General features: G+C 42.8%; 2 long non-coding RNA genes across 4 annotated transcripts in view; one reads left to right on the top strand and one right to left on the bottom strand.

Annotated features, from left to right (window-relative positions):
* Positions 1-12885, top strand: part of LOC125754672 (uncharacterized) — an 81441-nt gene that overhangs the window by 54439 nt on the left and 14117 nt on the right. The window lies entirely within an intron of this gene.
* LOC112655514 (uncharacterized) lies at positions 64-12373 on the bottom strand. Of its 3 annotated transcripts, none has more exons than XR_003133736.3 (3): positions 12249-12373; positions 601-702; positions 64-367 (listed from the first exon to the last, which is right to left on the bottom strand). It is a non-coding gene; the product is annotated as an uncharacterized LOC112655514 (long non-coding RNA). The 3 variants fall into 3 exon arrangements; XR_003133732.3 differs by having other exon boundaries at positions 601-763; positions 12249-12364; XR_003133733.3 differs by having other exon boundaries at positions 601-763; positions 12243-12356.

Below are 12885 nucleotides of genomic sequence, written 5' to 3'. Positions count from 1 at the left end.
GCGATGACAACAGGAACATCAAATTGTCATATGGACCCTACCTTATGACCATAACTACTCCATTCTGTTGGCTTTCAAAATGCTCCCTGGATCTATCTGCTATTTTGGTGGAGGAAACAAAATCTAAACGCTCCCTAAAGTGGAATCACGTTCCATAGTCTGTTTCTAGTCGAACTTACATTTTGTCCTGATGATTCCCAATGATCATTATATCCTGGAAGTTTATTAGTTGTTGCTTTACTTGAATGCAGTTGTTTTAACAGCAAACATCATTCTCCATGTTTGGGTGTTTCTGGCCATTGGGTTCCAGGGTTCTCTGACGCTTCAAGGAACGGGGTTCATTTTTCTTTTTGTTTTAAGATTTTACCTATTTGTTTGACCGAGAGAGAGAGAGACAGAGAGAAACGGGATTTGTTTTGATGCTTTCAATGATAGTTTGCAGGGAATGAGTGCTCAGTGTCGTGGCTGAAAAGCTCTGGCCCCTTGCCTTGGCTTAGAATATCTTGAGGTATCAACCCTCCTTCCAACCCCCTGAGGCACAGTCTACACCCCCTGCTACAACATAACCACCGGTTTATTTCTCTCTTTGCCCAAACTTACCTTTTATGATTGCTTGTACGCATCCTTCTTGTAAGCCATCAGTGATGAACCTCCTGCGTGCCAACCTCCATCCCAGGGACAGAAATGGCAAGATGTTTCCTTCTGAAGTCAAATTAAGGACATAACTTGTCTGCTATGTTGAATATGTCTCCTTCCCCAAAATCTGTGTCAACAGGAAACCTCAGAATTGTAACCTTATTTGGAAACAGGGTGTTTCTAGGTGTCATCACGTTACGATGTGGGCAGGCTCCCATGCGATGATTGGGGTGTCCTCCCATGAAAAGGGACATTGGGACCCAGGGCAAAGACCATGTGAGTGAGCCACAGAGAGGATGGCCCTGCGACACTGGAGACAGAGGCCAGGCTTTGCTGCCAACCAAAAAAAGTAGGAGGGAGGCAAAGCTGGATTCTCCATCAGGGCTTCCAGAAGGAACCAACCCAGCCCACCTTGACCTGAGACTTGTGGCCTCCGGAGCTCTGACAAATAAATGTCCAAGGGTCAGCCACCATGTTTGTTGGGACTTTTCCCCCAACGACTGTGACAATCGCAGTTTGTCAAGCACGTTCATCCCAGCAGGTTGTCTCCTGCCAGCATTTTCTGAGCAGCAAGACAAAACATAGGCCAGAAAGGCAAGGTCTCCTGAAGGGCAGAGCCTCACCTGGATGGACCTCCCTCTGGAGCTCCGTGTATTCTGCTCCCAAACAGCCAGGAAAAAAAAAATGAAAAATCACATGGCGCTCTGATAACTGGCCTTCTGATCGAGTCTGCCAGATAGCCACAGCCTCAGCGCCATCCCCAGCAAGACTGTGAACTGCCTCTGCGTCCGTGTTGGAAGAAAAGAAAACTCAAACAAAACAAAAATAAATAGATAGATAGATGATAGATAGATAGATAGATAGATAGATAGATAGATAGATAGATGATAGATAGATAGATAGAAACATAATGGAGATGTGCTTAAAGCAAATTAAGAATTAACTGGGATCAGAGGGCACATATTGCTGATCTTGTTCAATGTGTATGTGTTCATTTTAGTTCCCATTACCTTTGAAAAATACTGAAATGTACACAACGTCGAAGTGTGGACAGATGGAAATATAACTTTCAGAATACTTCCATACCGTGAAATGCTGTCATGAGCAAGGGTGTTGAAAGGATGTCACCACCTTTCCCAAAACGTGTCCCTTGGAACTGGAATTAAGACGAGCCATATTTAAAAAGAACAACTCAGAGGAAGAGCCATGGACACAATGGATTAATTCACATGCACACAGACACGTGCAAAGACTTGTAGATTTTCTTTGTGTGTGTAAAACTGATGGGAACATTTAATCCATAAGGAGACACAATATGTAGTGCATCATTGTCAAGTTTCTATTGAGTTTTTTTTTCCTTCTGACTATTCTAAGCATGTAACTCAGTGGCAACTAGTGAGATTTTTTTTTAAATTAATTAATTTATTTATTTATTTGAGAGAAAGAAACCATGAACAGGGAGGAGAGGCAGAGAGAGACGGAAAAGCCTCCATGAGCAGGGAGCCCAACGTGGCGCTCGATCCCAAGCCCCTGAGATGATGACCTGAGCTGAAGGCAGACACTTAACCCACTGAGCCACCAGCCACCCCCACAACTGTGAATTTTAATGCATTCTCCTAGGCGTGTGTATATACCACTCTCACAGAGTGAAGGCTTCCCTTTGTCATTACTCTTTCTTTTTCTCCTTGAAAATACCTTCTTTACAACACCTCCTAGGACCACCATACCTAATTCATACTCAGTGAATAATTATTTCATATAGTCAGTGAATAATTATTTCAAGTTTTCCTTACTGAAAGGAACCAAGCTCCACCTCCACTTCCATGCAATCCTGCACCGTCACCAGCCCAGCCTGCAAACACCACCTCTGCGGATTCCACACAGCCCACACTGTCCTTTATTCTGCTCTCAAGTAGATCTTCGAGTCTTCTCCTACCCGAGAACATCCTCTTGGTCTGCAAACCAACATCTGCGTTTCCTCGTGCAAGTGATACTAAGTGCATAACATGTTACCTTTTCTTGCAATGTGTTTTGTCACTGGGTAGAAACAACAGTCTTCAGGAGCAGAGACTGTGGTAACATTTAGACAATTTCTAATGATGAGCACATAGACGCTGTATCTGCTGGAGGGACACAGTTGGACTAGCAGTTCTTGGGCATCATGGATGAGGTTACTAGTACCCATTAAACATCAAAATAAATACACCTAAAAAGTAGATCCAAGCGCAGATCGCATTCTACCGCCTTTAAAACGTATGTGATGGAAACGACCTCGACACTGTTAATATTTGAACAATTAGTATTTTTATTATACCACGGACACCGATTGTTCTTTTGAAACAAACAAGCACAAAGTAGTAACGATGCATAGCGTAATTTACCGCTTCTAGGTAATTGTGTTGCGTTGAGTATCGATTTAAACAAAAGCTGGGTAGGTAAGTTAAGATTTTAATAAGCCTTTGAAAATGGCTCGACAGCAGAATGGTATGATGAGTTGAAAATTCAATATCCCATCTTCTTTCTCCCAGCTGATAGACTGGTACCGATTTCTGCAATCGGAGAGAGTACTTTGGTTGAAAAGAATTCTGAGTCAAATGGGGTATTTACTGGGCTCACGTGAACAAATGTGCCATTTAACAGAATTTCAAGTATTCTGGGCACAAAATGAACAGAGAAGCACCCTGATTTTTACCCCCACGTTTGGTCCAATGTATTGCTAATCAAGAAGCATTATTCAGCTCTCAATTTAAATGATTATCCGTACACCCTGACTGTTCCTATTTAAGAATAATCATGCCTGATTTATATGTAAGGAGAAATAGATTGTTCTACTGGAATTGTTGCTGCTCAAATCTTCACTCCAGAGAATAAAGGGTAGAATGTGGAGAACTGCCCCAAATCTCGCCACCGCCATCCTTGCATGAATCCTGGGTGTTTCCTAGCACTGTTATCGTGCCCCCATTGAAATCTCGATGCCCAGACGCACAGTGGCACCTCCCTGATATGTGAATTTGCAGAGCATCTAAGACTGTTCAGTCTTACAATAACGATACCAACTGTTATGATTATGGTTACGCAGCTACTGCTTAAGGAGCGTTAATTCTGACTCGGTAGATCTGAAGAAGGACGCGATAATTTTGCATCTCTAACAAGCTCCCATATGATGCGGAGGCTGCTCGCTGGTCCGCGGACCACACTTTGAGCAGCAGGGCTGCTGCAGACACTCAAAGATGTGCAGCAGTGAAATCCAGATCTCTTGATTCTACATAAGTATATGTTATATACTAGATGACCCCGAGTCAAATCCATATGCAGGTCTCTGAGATACAGAAGAGGCTGCATAGAATCTTGCAAGAATGTCATTTCACAGACCCCAAACTGTGGTTTTTCTAAGAGGGTGAGCTGCTAGTGAATTCTGATCATGCATGAGCAAAAAACATTAGAGAAATGTGGGACCTTGGCTCAGGTGCACAGCACTACCTGACTCCTCAATTGATAAGCATACTATTAATTACAATTGTGTAATATTAATGTACACATTATATACTAATATACAATTTACAATATATCTATAATATATAGCATATAAATCATATTATGATAGTAATATCTTAACTTTAATACTATTTAAATAATATTAACACTGATTTTACTTATTTAAAATTGATAATACTCATATTTTTAAAATTTAATTAATTTATTTTTTTAAAGATTTATTTATTCATTTATGATAGACATAGAGAGAGAGAGGCAGAGACACAGGAGAAGGGAGAAGCAGGCTCCATGCAGGGAGCCCGATGTGGGACTCCATCCCGGGACTCCAGGATCGCTCCCCGGGCCAAAGGCAGGCGCCAAACCGCTGAGCCACCCAGGGATCCCCTAAAAATTTAATTGAAGTATAATTAGTTAAAATTGATAATACTGAGGATCTCTGGGTGGCTCAGTGGTTTGGCGCCTGCCTTAGGCCCAGGGCATGATCCTGGACTCCCAGGATCGAGTCCCACATCAGGCTCCCTGCATAAAGCCTGATTGTCCCTCTGCCTGTGTCTCTGCCTCTCTCACTCTCTGTCTCTCATGAATAAATAAATTAAATAAATAAATAAATAAATAATAAATAAAATAAAATTGATAATACTGATATTTTTGTCATAATATTAATTTTACAGGGAAGCTATGTCAATGAGAAGTTTATTTCAACACACACACCAAATAGAAAAATTCTTTAATATTATTTTGAGGGCAGCCCTGGTGGTGCAGCGGTTTAGCACCGCCTGCAGCCCAGGGTGTGATCCTGGAGACCCTGGATCGAGTCCCATGTCAGGCTCTCTGTGTGGTGCCTGCTTCTCCCTCTGCCTGTGTCTCTGCTTCTCTCTCTCTCTCTCTCTGTGTCTCTAATAGTAAATAAATAAATAATCTTAAAAAAATAAATAAATAAAATTATTTTGAAAGGAAATCTTTAAAAAATGTTTTTTCATCCAAATTTCAGTTAATACGATATGCAGCAACTACACTGTAGTAAAAATAAAGAGAAATAACATGTGGGAAGTATAAAAATGTTAGTGACACAACTTAATACCAAGCCAATGAATATAGGTCATAATTATTGCACTCCTGTGGCCAAGGTCAGCTGTAATATCTAAAATGTGTTCCAGGGCCTGTTTTCTTTTCTTTTTTTTTTTTAATATAAGATTTTTTTAAAGATTTTATTTATTTATTCATGAGAGACAGAGAGAGAGAGAGAGAGAGGCAATGACACAAGAAGAGGGAGAAGCAGGCTCCATGCAGGGAGCCTGATGTAGGACTCGATCCCGGGTCTCCAGGATCATGCAGGGCCTGTTTTCATTTTAAACAAATGTACCTAAAGTCGTATGCTAGAACATTCTGTGCAGTGTTTAATTCTGTGACTGGCAGGGAAGCAACTATAGGACTCTACCAGGGGAAATGTGGTGGTGAGTCAGCAGGAATATTCTCTCAAGCTGTGGTAATAGAACATCCATTATCTGAATATGGCTATCTACATTTAAATATAAACTAATTTAAATTAAATTAATTGAATATTCAGTTCCTCATTTTAAAAAGCTACACGTCAAGTATTTGATAGAGTGACTGCCATATTGGTTAGAAGACATTTCTGTCATCACAGATGGTCCAAGAGGACCCATTGATCTAGATGATAGAGGTTATACACGGTCATTATTTACTTCTCACTGCCTTTAACACTCACGCATAAGCAGAAACACACATACCCACACCCACACCCACACACCCAAATCTATTTTGGTGAATGTTGACGGGGAAACGTAGAGTACCAAGCAGGAGTAAGGAATTGTGATCACCGCGGAACAATTCTACAAACAGATGCGAATGAGTTATTTTCATTAGAGAAGCAAAGAGATCTTGAATCTAGTGATTTCCAGTTGTAGTTAGTCTAAAGACATATTTATTCACATTTTCACTTGTGCAAAATAGTAAATTTTTTTAACGGTAAATAAGAGAAAATAGCTGGCATGCCCGGGTGGCTCAGTCGGTTAAACATCTGCCTTTGGCTCAGGTCGTGGCCCCAGGGTCCTGGAGTTGAGTCCCGCATTGGGCTCATCTCAGAATCTCTCCATCTCCCTCTACCTGCCACTCCCCCTGCTTGTGTGCTCTCTGTCAAATAAATAAATAAAATCTTTAAAAATAAAAATACAGTAGCAATGGGCTTCTGTTTCTCTAACTCAATTCATCCAAAATAGTAGTAGTATCTGTCTTGCTGGAATTTCATAGTTTGTTTTTTTTTTTTCCAATGCAATGAAGTACTTTTTTTTTTGTTTTTTTTTTTTTGTGTTTTTTTTGCAAGGAAGTGCTTTATATTAAAAATTTCTAAAACCTGCTCATGGATCTTTATAGCAGCTTCATTCATAATTGTCCAAACTTGGATGCAACCAAGACGTCCATTAGTAGGTAAACAGATAAATCAACTGTGGTCCATCCAGAGAATAGAATATTATTCAACAATAGAAAGACATGAGCTGCCAGGCTATAAAAAGTCATGGAGAAAACTTAAATGCATATTACTAAGTGGAAAAAAGCCAATATGAAAATGTTCCATCTTGTCGGATTCCAACTCCATGACATTCTGGAAAAGGCAAGACTTTGTAGACTGGCAAAGATCAGTGGCTGCCAGGGAATGGGAGGGGAGCATGAAGAGCCCCAGCTCAGAGCATTTTTAAGGCAGAGAAATGGCTCTGTGTGATCCTACAACGACACATGCTTGTCATTGTACATTTGTGCAAACTCATAGAATGGACACCACCAACCCTGAACCCTAATATATAAACTGTGGATCTTGGGCATAATGAGGTGTCAAGGTAGGTTCACTCATCTTAGCAAATGCACCATCTGGTGGGGACGTTGGTAACAGGGGAAGCTCTGTGTATGTGGGGTCGGGAGCGTATGGGAAATCTCTGTACCTTCTGCTCAGTTTTGCTGTGAAGTGAAAACGGCTCTGAAAGATAAAGTAAATTTTTTTGAAATGTGTATAAAATGGCATTGTGTTAACTTTTGACATTCTTCTTTACTGCTAGGATTTAAGAGAGGAAAGTGATCTGTTTATATGAACCCAAATATTGACTATTTCTGTTTTTCTTCATTTCTGACATTCCAGATTTTCCTCTGTTATTATGCCTCTCTCCTCTGTAGAATTTCTTTTAGCATTTCTTTCAAAAAAGTAGATCTTGGAGACAACTTATCTCAGTTTTTCTTGAACCGAAATGTCTTAACTTTGGCTTCATTCCTGTAGGGCATTTTTTTTTCCCCTACCTATAGACTCTACTTTGTGTGATTTTCCTTTGGAAAGTTAAAAAAGTTCTTCCAGTGTTTTCTGGTCTTTATGATTGTTTTCTATTGTGGTAAGAACACTTCAGTTGGAGATCTATCCTCTTCGCCGAGTTTTGAGTGAAGTATGGGCACAGCGTTTCATAGCACATCTCTAGAGAGTGTTCTTCCGGCATAAGTGAAACTTTAGTCCCATAGAATATCCAATCCCCACTTGATCCTTCTCCCCATTGCAACCACCATTCTATGCTCTGCGTCTATGAGTCTGTTTCAGTAGCCTCTGAAAAGTGGAATCACGTCGTACTCTCCAAAGAACGTACACACATGGCCAACAGGTGTATCGACATCACTTATCATCAGGAAAATGCAAATCAAAATCACCATTAGGAGGTCAGGAAATGACTTGGAGATGTTGCAGATGTGGGAGAGGATGTGGAGAAAGGGGAAACCCTTACACTGTTGGGTGGGAATGCAAGGTAGTGTAGCCACTCTGGAAAATAGCATGGAAAATCCTCAAAAAGTTGAAAATAGAGCTAGGTAGGTGAGGAACTAGCAATTGCACTATTGGGTATTTACCCCAAAGATACCAACATAGTGATCTGAAGGGACACCTGCACCCCAATGTTTATGGCAGCAATGTCCACAATCACCAAACTATGGAAAGAGCCCAGATGTCCCGACAGATGAATAGATAAAGAAGATGTGGTGTTTATATACAATGGAATATTACTGAGCCATCAGAAAGGATGAACTCTTTCCATTTGCAATGACGTGAGTGGAACTAGAGGGTATTACGCTAAGTGAAACACATCAGTCAATCAGAGAAAGTGAGATATGATCTCACTCACATGTGGAACTTAAGAAAGAAAACAGAGGATCATAAGGGAGAGAAGGAAAAAAATATAACAAAGAGGGAGACCGACCATAAGAGACTCTTAATCATAGGAAACAAACTGAGGGTCGCTGGAGGGAAGATGAGTATAGCGATGGGGTAACTGGGTGATGGGCATGAAGGAGGGCACAGGATGTGATATGCACTGGGTGTTATATAAGATGACAAATCACTGACCTCTACCTCTGAAACCAATAATACATTATATATCCTTTACTTGAATTTAAAAAATTAAAAAATCATGATGAATATAACCTCGCTTTTTTTCACGTGCCTACTGTTTTTTTTTTTTTTTAAGATAATGTGTTGGTGACGATGTGCAGAAATTGGAGCCCTGTACACTGTAGATAGGAATGTAAATTGTGTAGGTGCTATGAAAACCTGTATGGTGTCTCCTCAGATAGTAAAAACAGGATTCTTGGAGAACACCCAGAGAGGCTCAGGTGGTTAAGCATCTGCCTTTGGCTTTGGTCATGATCCTGGGGTCCTGGGATCGAGCCCCATATGGGGCTCCCTGCTCAGCAGTGACTCTGCTTCTCCCTCTCCCCCTGCCCCTCCTGCTGCTCATGCTCTCTCAAATAAATAAAATCCTAAAAAATTAAAATAAAAAAACAGGACTCCTGTTATAATCCAGCAATGCCTCCTCTGGGTATTTACCCAAGAGAATAGAAGTCAAGACCTCAAAGGGCTGTCCGTACTTCCCAGGTTCACTGGAGAACTATTCAGGATAGCCAAGATGGTGGGAACAACCCAAGAGTCCATGGATAGATTTACGGATGAAGAAAGTGTGGTACCGGGATCCCCAGGTGGCTCAGCGGTTTAGTGCCTGCCTTCCGCCAAGGACATGGTCCTGGAGTCCTGGGATCGAGTCCCACATTGGGATCCCTGCATGGAGCCTGCTTCTCCCTCTGCCTGTGTCTCTGCCTCTCTCTCTCTCTCTGTTTCTCATGAATAAATAAAATAAAATCTTAAAAAAAAAAGTGTGGTACCTCCATCCGATGGACTAATATTATTCAACCTTAACAAAGAAGGAAATCTTAAAAAAATAAAATAAAATAAATTAAAAAAAGAAGGAAATCCTGCCACCTGTGAGAACACAAACCTTCAAGACATGATGCCACATGCAATAAGCAATCACAGATAGTCTTTACGATTTTTGACGAACACTCTGCTTTTGCGTCAGTCATTAATCTCTGAATGTCATGTATTATTTCTCTCTGCTTTCAACAACTTTTAGCAAAGTTTGTGAAACCTGTTTACCAGCTTGATGAAAAGGAGTGTGCCACCTTTAAATTATTATTATTTTATCCTCTTCAGAATTTGTGAAAATATGTGTGCCATTTTTTAATTATTATTATTTTATCCTCTTTAGAGTTTACTGACTTTCTGGACATGCCTTTTGTTAAATCTGGGAAATGAACCGGTATTATTATTTTTTCTTCTTCTCCTCCTGCTTCTTCTTCCTCTTCCTTTACTTCTTCCTCTGCCTCTTCCTCTTTGTCTTCCCGTTCCTCTCCTCCTCTCCCGTCTTCTTCTTTCTGCACCAATTTCTATCTTCTCTCCTTCAAGAATTTTAAGGAAAAGAGCCATAGACCGGTTGATAAGATCTTGCACATTCATTTGTTTCTGCCTCTTACATTTTCTTCTCTCTGTTGCTCAGATAAGCTGATTTGTATGGATTGATCTCTGGGTTCGTGGTCTCTCCCTGCTCTTCCTTCCATCCTGCCATCGAGCTTCTCCACCTACATGACTTGAGTCCTTCCTGTATTGCTGCCTCATGAAATGTACTTTTTGGTTCTGTTTTGTTGAGTTGACGTCTTAGCCACGACTTCCATCTTTCCTGTTATTTCCAGAATATTCACCTTTCTTTCTCGGAATGGGGTTATACGAGTTGCCTCGAAAGCTTTGTCTTGTAAACTTTCCACTTCTGGGTCCTGTTGGAGTTGGCACATGTTGACTGTCTCGTTGTCTGGAGAATCCTTGAGATTATCCACATTCTCTCATATGTCGAGTACTTTTGTATTTAGGCCTTGCACATTTTGAATATTTCCCTGTGAAACTCGAGATCCCATTAAATCCACCTGGAATGTTTTATTATTTATTTTTATAAAAAATTTTTTTAGCTTTGGCAGGTGCTGCACGTGGTTCATTTCACAGCACAAATTCTAACCTGCCTTCCTGGGCTACGATTCTGGTTTCAACTGGCTATTTTGCTCTGTCTCACATGGGTTCCTACCAACAGCCTGTCTGCTTTCTGGACGGTAGCTTGCACCCACTCTTTTTCATCATCCTTTGTTATGTTAATTTTCATTTTTGCAATGTGTACAGAGCTCGGGTCCAGTCATGGCATCATAGGGTTCCCCATTCTCTCACACCAGCTCCTTCCACTTGACTTTGCCTACAACCTGCAGCTCCTGGAGCCCCTTGTCCTGGCCCTGTGCCTGGCCCTGACCTCTGTTGCATCCTTTGCATGACTAGGTAACGCATGACTGCCAAGGGGAAAGAGCTCGGAGACGTGGCTGCAACTCTAGCCCTCAGTGTGGCTGCCTAAGCTCTGTTCCTAGAGCTCGCTGGAGGGAGGCCGGGAGAGAGCTGTGAGCTCTGTGCTCTGTGGGGTCCCCTCTTCCTGGTCCTTTGATGCAATAGAGACGTTTGCTTGGTGCCCTTACTGTCCATAAATGCTGCCTTGTTACGCGAGTCCAGTCGGATGAAAGCCAGGAGCAATGCTCCCAGAGCCAGCACCAGCCCACTAGCGTATGGCTCCTCTTTGCTTTCCACTTGCTTGTCCAGTCAAAACCAGATTAGGTTTTGAACCTAATCCTAAGAATTCAAAGATCTACCAAACTTACACCATATTCTACTACATCATTCCTCACTTACACGAGTCTTCATGGTGTTTCCTTATATATTCTATGCAAGATTTCGTTGTAATCAGAGCCAGTGTTTCAGGGCAGTGTGTTTAGGTCGTGTTCATCGGTCCTGATTTCCCGCCTGGTGATCCTGCATTCTATTCCCTTTTTCCGTTGTGGACTCCAAGGGGCTTGCAAAGGGTGCAGCCATCAAATGCTGATGCCCTGAAATTGGAATGGATTTGAGAGCCCTTGGGTGTTCACCGCGAATTGAATCTTGCTGGGGGACCTCAGGACTGACGATGACGTAAAGCTGAACCGAACATGTAAATCCTCCAAAGCAAAGTCAGCACCATCCCATCGTCTTCTAGTTCTGTACTGAGAGCTGGGAGCACCATCCTCACTCACGAATAAACCCCCTCTGCCCACCACGGAAGGCCAGTTTCTCCTTTTTTCTTTTCAAGGTGATGGAAACTCCATTCCTGGGGTTGTGTTTTCTGCCTCCGCTCCTCCACTCTTGCCTGAAGATGCCATCACATCTGAAGTGACCTGGAGTGCGCTCCGTGACAGAGATGACATCATTCAAACCTTGCGCAAAGGCGTCTCTTGCTTTGTGATATCCTCACATCATACCTAGGAATCCTCGGAGTGAACGTGCATTAAATGTTCCCATCATGGGCAGCAAGAGGGAAGCCTGGGTGTGATGATCAGATGTGCGACAGGAGGGGGCCAGCTCAGCCTGCAGGCGGGTTGGGCCCCATGCAGAGAGGCGAGGTCCCCCCAATGGGTGACAACCCTAATGGCTTTGATGGAGGAAAGGTGAAGAAGGCTTTCCTCCAACGCATGCACACACCTTGGACATAAGAACCTGCAGTGCAGTGTCCCACGAGTCTGCCTTTGAGCACACCCAACACCCATTTATATTTAAACAGGCCCCTGACTTGGGGGAGGCAAAAAGAGAGGGAGAGAGAGAGAGAATGAAATAAAAAAAAGAGTTTTGCAAAGAAGTTCTTTGTAGTTCTTATTCCAAAGCCCTGAAGAAGACAAACCTTCACCTGCCACCAGGAGGGGAGACGTCTGTGCCACTCGTCCTAAAATGCTGGCTGACTTTTTCTGACAACATGTGCGAGGACAGCAGGCCTCGGAAGCCCTGCCAGGCGCACACCTGCAGACACCCACGTGTGCACGAGCCCTGCTGTGACCTCATAAGGTGGCTTCTGTGACGAAACCAGCATTCCGTTGGGCTAGCCAGGCCCTCCCCTGGGGTAGAAAATAGGTCCCACAGGTTGCTCTGCTCTTCTGTCTCACCTGGAGTTATTTTTAGGCCTTGTTAATACTTAAGAGCCTCTTAACGCATTTCAGTGTTTTCCTGCACAAACCTGCTCCGCGCCCGCCCTGCCAAAGGAGCCCCCGAAGCCAAGTGCCTAACGGATTCTGCGGTTCTCCTCGGCCGAGTGTGCCAAGGGCCTTGTCTGCTTGCCCAGAATCTGTTCAGCTGTCTTTGGGTCGTGAGAGGTAATGAGAAACAGTGGGGATCGTCCCACCCAAGCTGTGCGCGTGGTACCCAAGGCCCCCCGATGGCCCCAGAGCTCGGCCACGACGCCAGAGGCTCAGCTGCTCCTGCTCTCTTAAAACCCCATTTATCCTTCCTCAGAGAGCCGGGTGGTGTGAGCACACACTCTGTGCACTTGG

This window comes from Canis lupus, chromosome X (assembly GCF_003254725.2).
Source record: "Canis lupus dingo isolate Sandy chromosome X, ASM325472v2, whole genome shotgun sequence".
Classification (NCBI taxonomy): Eukaryota; Metazoa; Chordata; class Mammalia; order Carnivora; family Canidae; genus Canis; species Canis lupus.
Note: the sequence above shows the minus strand (reverse complement) of the source record. Positions and strands in the feature narration are given on the sequence as shown.